Source organism: Leptonychotes weddellii, chromosome 4 (genome assembly GCF_054177405.1).
Source record: "Leptonychotes weddellii isolate Sample4059 chromosome 4, ASM5417740v2, whole genome shotgun sequence".
Lineage (NCBI taxonomy): Eukaryota > Metazoa > Chordata > Mammalia > Carnivora > Phocidae > Leptonychotes > Leptonychotes weddellii.
Genome location: NC_138372.1, coordinates 102,368,259 through 102,376,162, shown reverse-complemented (window position 1 = coordinate 102,376,162; position 7,904 = coordinate 102,368,259). Strand labels below are relative to the sequence as shown.

The 7,904-nt window shown below is 42.7% G+C and overlaps 1 pseudogene; it reads left to right on the top strand.

The window, feature by feature from the left end:
* Positions 1-4,846: 4,846 nt before the first annotated feature.
* On the top strand, positions 4,847-7,497 carry LOC102737414 (E3 ubiquitin-protein ligase TRIM32-like; annotated as a pseudogene).
* Positions 7,498-7,904: the final 407 nt, after the last annotated feature.

The following is a 7,904-nucleotide window of genomic DNA, read 5'->3' as shown; positions in this document are numbered from 1 at the left end:
TTCCCATCCCTCCCAGAGGATTGCCATCCAGTCATTTGTTCATCAAGCTATTTCCAAATATTTTCTATCTGCCATATACTGTATTTGGGCAAAAGTATATATAAGGATGTTAGAAAATTCTCACCCATGAAGAATTTCCCATATGATTAAGAGATGAGAAATGAATGATTAAATCATAATAAGAGAGACATACTCAGTTAGATGGCACAAATTATAACTGTTACAGCAGGTAAGATATAAATCTGTGAACCGAGGCAATAAAGAAAAGCTTCAGGATAAACTGGGATCTGCAGTGGGTACTGGCATGTGGTTATGATTTGGTGAGAGAAAAACGAGTAAATATTCAAGACTAAGCTAATAGCCAAGCAAAGACAAAATCAAGAATGACTCAAAGAATTGTGAGCAAATGATGATGGAGATAAATCATAAGAAGTGAGTTTAGAGGGGCACCTGGGTGGCTCAGTAGGTTAAGCATCTGCCTTCGGCTCAGGTCATGATCTCAGGGTAGTGGGATCGAGCCCCATGTCGGGCTCCCTGCTCAACAGAGAGCCTGCTTCTCCCTCCTTCTCTGCCTGCTCATCCTATCTCTCTCATACTCTCTCAAATAAATAAATAAAATCTTAAAAAAAGAAGAAGAAGAAGAAGTGAGTTTAGAAAGATGAGCCAGAACTAAACAGACAGGAGTCAGTGAACACAGGACTTCTCTTAGTGGGTAACAAGGACCCCCACCCTCAAAGGATTTTGACCCTGGTAAAATTACAGCAGTGTTTTGGGCAGACTGATCCAGGAGCTAAGCTCAAAATGGTCAGAGGGAGCAGAAAATCTTGAGGCATGCTCTCTTGAAATCACTGAAGCATAAAGTTCTAAGCGTCTGGACCAGGTGAGTTACTGGACCTCACCTACAGGAGAAAAGCCCTTCAATGTGCTCATTCATTCTCACGACAAACATTTATGGGGCTCAGCGTGTCAGGTGGTGCACTAGCTATCGGTGCCCTGTAGACGAGTCACTGAATGTAGAGTGTAGCCTTGGGTAAGGGAGCTCCTCCCAACAGCAGGCAAATCCCAGAAAGGGACACCCAGCTGAGTGCTGTCCTCTGTCAGCGCTCCAGGAAGACAGACTTGAAGGGAAAATCTGGGCAGCACCTACCTCATCCACTACAAATGTCACCAGTTGTGAGATGGTTTCTGATATCAGACATGCTAGGATAGGAAAAAGTGTACCTCTTCAAGTCAGTTAAACACAGTATATGTGTAATCGATTCCTTTTCTGCTTACATCATTTTGAGTCAGTTTGGTGACTTGCAACAAAGAATCCTCATGGTACAGCGGAGAAAGAGGTCACAAGAAAAATGATACACCTAGTTGTGGGGTTTTTTTAAACATTTTAATTAGTTTAAGTGTACAGTTCAGTAGTGCTAAGTATGTTCCCTTGTTGTGCAACCATCACCAGAACATTCTCATCTTGCAAAACTGAAACTCTGTACCATTAAACAATAACTTCCCATTTCCCCCTTCCTTCAGCCCCTGGCAGCCACCATTCTACTTGCTTTCTCTATGGATTCGACTACTCTAAGTTCCTCATATAAGTAGAATCATGCTGAACTTGTCTTTTTACAACCAGCTTATTTCACTTAGCATAATGTTCTCAAGTTTCATCCATGTTGGAGCATGTGACAGGATTTCCTTCCTTGTTAAGGTTGAATAATATTCCATTGTATGGATGTATCACATTTTGTTTATCCATTCATCCACCAAAGGATATTTGGGTTGCTTCCACCTCTCAGTTATTGTGAATAGTGTTGCTATGAACATTGGTGTGCAAATATCTCTTTGAGACCATACTTTGTATTCTTTCGGATATACACCCAGAAATAAGATTGCTAAATCAAATGGTAGCTCTTTTTTAATCTTTCGAGGAACTGCCACCCTGTTTTCCATAGTGGTGGCACCATGTTACAATCTCACCAACAGTGCATAAAGGTTCCAATTTATCCACATCCTCTCCAATGCTTGTTATTTTCTGTGTGTTTTTTTTTAATAGAAGTCATCCTAATTGTATGGGGTGATATATCATCATAGTTTTTATTTGCATTTCTCTAATGATTAATGATGTTGAGTATCATTTTATATGTTTGCTGGCCATTTGTATATTCTTTGAAGAAATATCTATTCAAGTTCTTTGCCCATTTTTTGATGGGCTATTTGATTTTTTGGTTGCTGGGTTGTAAGAGTTCTTTACATGTTCTCAATATTAACCCCTTATCAGATATATGATTTCCAAATTGTATTGTAAATTTTTCAACTTCATACTTTCTTGCTGCCTCAATGTGATAAGGCTGGTCCCTGCCACAAGTTACTTTCTTGTCCTCCCCTAACTGTGACCTAATGATCTTAAATGCACCAGTGAAATCCCCTCATGCCTTTTGTTTGTGTACTCCATCTTGACCCCCAGTAAAGGCACTTAGCGTCTCTCAGCCCCCCACCTACTACGTTGAACTGGCTCCCTTAACACTCCCCCCATGAGGCCTTGCATGGCATGCCTCCTGTTTCTAGGACCTGTGAATATATAAATTTTATTTTCCTGCACCTCTCCTGTGACCCTTTTAGTGGTTGAACCTGGATGATCATCTCATGAAAGAATACAAAACACATTACTTCCTTCCGTTCCACAGGCAGTCTTTCACTCTGCTAATAGTGTTCTTTGACACCCAAAAGTAAGTTTGGCATAGTCCTATTTGTCTGGTTTTGCTTTTGTTGCCTGTATTTTCATTGTCATAGCTAAGAAATCATTGCCAAATGTAATGTCATGAAGACTTTCCCCTATGTTTTCTTCTAGGAGTTTTATATTTTGGGGTCTTACATTTAGGTTTTTAATCTATTTTTGAGATAACTTTTTCATATAATGTAAGAAAAGGACCCAACTGCATTTTTTCACAAGTGGATATCCAGTTTTCCCAACACTATTTATTGAAGAAACTGCCCATTGAATGATCTTGGCACCCTTGTCAAAGATCATTTGAGCATATATGCAAATGTTTATTTCTGGGTTGTCTATTCTATTCCATTGGTCTATGTGTCTTTATGCCATACTGTACCATACTGTGCTTTGATTTTATACTGTGTTTTGAAATCAGAAAGTGTTAGTCTCCCAACTTTGATCTTTTTCAAAATTGTTTTGGGTGTTCAGGGTCCCCTGAGATTCCATATGAATTTTAGAATTTTTTTTTCTATTTCTGCAAAAAAAAAAAATGTCATTGGGATTTCAATACTATACCTACTTTTGAGCACATTGTGCTTGTGGTTTCTGTGAAGTGTCCACGTCCAGTAGGCAATTGATTTAGGACTCAGAAGGCACTAAGGATGGAATCAGTCATCTTACGTAGCATCCCTACTTTTCCAAGAAGCTTTAAATGATTGTCGCCTTCCAAAATAACAACAGGAAAAATAAATCCCAAAGGAAAAGAAACATCTGTATTGTTGACATTTTTCTTGCATTTCTCTTCATTCATAGAGTCTATACTCAGTATTTTAAAAGTAAGATCACTTGGCTTGATTCTCCTCAAAGAGAAAAGATAAGGTTTTTCCTAAATTTGAGGGAAATCACATTCTATGAGAAAGGGAGGAGGCAGCTAACAATCATCCTTCTCCTTCTCTCTCACCTGAGTGCAGCAACCCAGCACCCACATAGAGTTTGGTGAGGTGGCTCAGGGCCCAGCAGCCAGCTTGCTGAGGCATTTCCTCAGTCCTACCTGAGCAGCACCATAGCCCCGCCACCAAAGCTCCTGCCCCGCCATTTTCAGGTGAGATAACAAAGACTCCGAACTAACCAGTGAAGTTCTCCACACTAGATACATTCAGGCTAGGATGCAAAATCCTAGCGCACACATCATAGACTTGTTCCCAACATATTCCGGGCAGGATTTTTTTATAGGACATATTTCCCAGTATTTCTAAACCATATACCAAGCACTACAAAGAAATCATTATGCCAGGTCTCTGTTCTTTTCTTTCCAAACTGTATGTCTCTCTAGAATACTAGATGGAGTAAAAAGATTTCAAGAGCTTTTTTTTTCAGGGCAGTATATTCATAAAGCTTACTTGCCATTGGTGATTAATTAATCCTTATTTTTACTCCATTTTCTATCAGCTTCCAGAGGGTGGTTAAGGGTTGGCTAAAATGTCTGCATCTCTACTCTTGCACTGGAATCAGCAAGAGTGCTTACTTAAATTCTTGGGGACCACTTCATACCTACTGAGGTCTCAGGATATGGACCAGGAATCTGTGCTATAAACAAACTCCCCAGGAGATTCTTATGCATGTGAACATTTGAGAAACACTGAACTATAGCAAATAAAAGTTTTACCTAAAGGAATTCAACTAAGAAAGTAATTATGATAATCATAGGATAATAATGATTCTTGCATAGTTTCCAGCATACAATCAGATATCCATTCACACAGTTGGGCATTTTACAAGTTTAGGGTATGCTGATTCTCCATTAGACTCTTATATCCTATTCCTGTTTAAATCTCTAAAAACGTGAGGCTTATTTTTTAAGAAATGCAATCATAAAGTAAGCCTTGAGTTGTGTTACTTACTTTCTCTTTAAGATTGAATAAAATTCCCAACCCTATTTTATATCATGATTCTCACACTTGGGAAATCCTTTACACTAGCTGTTAAAATCATTAAGCCAATGTCCTCAATTTAATCTTTAAGGTTGACCAGCCAGCATTGAGTCACTGTAATCTTCTAGGTCAGACAGGAAAAGAATTGACGTCGTTACCAAATACCACTGCGTAAGCGTCTTTGAGAAAATGGCAGCCAAGTGTACACAGTTGGGTAATGAGATGTGATGGGCAACAGTCCCTGAGCAGGTGAGCTGGAAGGCCTGGCATCTGGCATTCCATCCCTAATGATGCCCTTGTGTGAGCTGTCAAGGATCCATGACACACTTTCTCTGACATAACATATCTCAGGGAGTTATCAAGATGTTTCCTCTCTCCAGAAGATCAACCAGCCTATCAGGAATGATAATTTGGCACATGCTATGCTCAAGGGACAGATGCAATAAGGGATGTTTCATACAAAGGGGCTTCCACCGTGAGCCAGCAATGTTGATCTGCAGCTAAAAACAGAGATGCTTAAAAATAAACCTTCAACCTCTCACCCTGAACAATGAAGATGTTTTCCAGAAAACTGCACAGAATCTAAACAGCCTCAGAGGTCACCAGTTCCTTTCTCCAGCTTTTACTTTTTAAAAAAGGAAAAATTAAAAAGAGGATCAGCTGACCTAGTTGGTTTATCTCACTAATCTGTAACACTGACTGCCCAAGAGACAAGTATAATACAAACATGGCCAAACAGTCTTGTTGGCTTATTTCTAGCTTTCAGAAACAAACAAAAAAGTTATAATTAGCTATAATTTAATATCCTAAATTATTATGAATACTTCCGTGTCAGAGGTTAATGTTAGTATTCAACTCCATTTTAAAGAGAGATGCCAAGATAACTCAGTTCCAACCACATATTCATTCTCTCTCTCCCTCTCTTTGTCTCTCCCAGCTGTCCCCAATTCAAGTCAAAGGGAGGGAAAACTGAGATGATTATCTGGGAATGAAGAGGGAGATGATCACATTAGTCTAAATGACCCAGGGCCTGTGCCCATGAATGCAAGCAAACCCAGGAACCAAGTGTAGCCAGAAGGGTCAAATATTGAAGACAAGGCACATTTCAGTTAATTCATGTCAAAATTAATTTTTTAAAAAATATTTTCCTCTTTTTTTAAGATTTTATTTATTTATTTGGGGTCGGGGGGACATAGAGGGAGAATGAGAGGGAGAAGCAGACTCCCAGTTGAGCAGAGAGCCTCACGTGGGGCTCGATCCCAGGACCCTGAGATCATGACCCCAGCCATAGGCAGATGCTTAACCAACTGAGCCACCCAGGTGCCCCCAAAATATTTCCCTCTTATCCCAAGGTTTTTGATCAGTAAGACAGAAAGATATGAACCGATGCTTATGCAGTGAATTATTTTACAAGGAGGGCTAAAGTTAAAGACAGAGTGTACTGCCCCCCCCCTACAACCTGTAAGTCCCCAGTCAGGGAAGGAAGGGCAGGAGGTCAGGCACGGAATATCCAGAGCAATGGGGCCATTTGCTGATCCATGTTTGTATATAATGTCCCCATCACTACCATTTTCCTATCACTGTCCCCAGACCAAATCATTCTAATAAATGTCCCCAGTCCCTTCCAACTTCTAACATCCTTATTTAAATGTCTATGGTAGGAGGCGGCGGTGGATGCCTCCGAGCCGTGGGTGGTCAGCAGGATTTGACCCTCTGGAGCAAGAACACCAAGCTATTTGGTTCTGGGCTGCGTTAGCAGACCTCTCAAGGGAAGTGCGACGGCCACTGCAATAGCAGCAGCTTCTCACCTGAACCTGGACGCCCTCCGGGAAGTGCTGGAATGCCCCATCTGCGTGGAGTCCTTCACAGACGAGCGGCTGCAGCCCAAGCTCCAGCACGGTGACCATACCATCTGCCCAATGCCTGAAGAAGCTCCTGGCCAGCAGCATCAGTGGTCATTGCTGTCCCTTTTGCAGCAAGATGACCCGCACAACCTGCCTCACCCAGCTGACAGGCAACCTGACGGTGCTGAAGATCACTGACACGGGCGGGCTCCGTGAGGCTGGGGGGCTGCTCCTGTGCCGGTCCTGTGGGCGGCGGCTGCCCAGGCAATCCTGCAGGAGCTGCGCCGTGATGTCGTGTGAGCCCTGCCCAGAGGCAGACCCCAGCCCCTTGGCCACTCCCTGTCCAAGACGCAGCTGAAGAGCGGCATCAGGACACGGAGAGAAGTCGGCCAGTCTGCAGGAGCTTAAGGGGGGAGCTGCAGCAGCGCAAGGTGGCCTTGGAAGGGGTCTCCAAGGTCCTTCAGGCAAGGCATAAAGCAGTTCTCCAGGAGTACGCCTGAGGAACGCAGGGGCCAGGAAGAGCTGACTTGCTCTCGCAAGTTCTTCACCGGCTCTTTGGCTGAGGTTGAGAAGTCCAACAGTCAAGTGGTAGAGGAGCAGAGTTACCTGCTTACCATGGCAGAGGTGCAGGCTGTGTCTCACTGTGACTACTTCCTGGCCAAGATCAAGCAGGCTGATGTAGCGCTACTGGAGGAGACCGCTGATGAGGAGGAGCCCCAGCTCATGGCCAGCCTGCCCTGGGAGCTTACCCCACAGGCCAGTTTGCCGTAACTGACGAGGAAGGTGGAAAGCTCTGGTGCTTCACTGTTAACCGAGGAGCAGGGGTGGTCAAATACAGCTACCTGTGTCTTGCCGTGAGGCCCAAGTTTGTCACCTGTGATGCTGAGGGCTCTGTCAACTTCACCCAGGGCTTGGGCCTCAGTCTGGAGAATCGGCAGAATGAGCACCACCTGGAGCGTGGCTTCTCCATTAGCTCTGTGGGCCCCGATGGGCAGCTGGGTCACTTTGATAACCCTGGTCCCATATTTCCCTCTTATTATAATGTGCTTCGTATGTGACACTTCCTCTTCTTTAGCCTGGAAATTGCTTGCCTTTTACAGGAATATAGAGATTGGAATTATGTCAAAGCACAGAAAGATGGGAACAAGCAAACACAAATGCTAATGTAGTCAGTACACACTCTTGAATATTTAGTCTCTAGAACGCATCATTTTTCATCTGACCTCTCTCCACTGACTTACATTAAGATTTGTTTGCAAAACTGTACAACACAGACCAGGGTCAACAAAGTGGAGAGGTGGACACATCTCGTTTTCATTAGATAAAACTGTTGGGTCTTTATTCTGTATTTTCCTCAAGTGACTGTACAATATTTGGTTTTGAGATTTATTTCCATTCCTCTATCAATAATTTAAAATTTGATAACTGTTT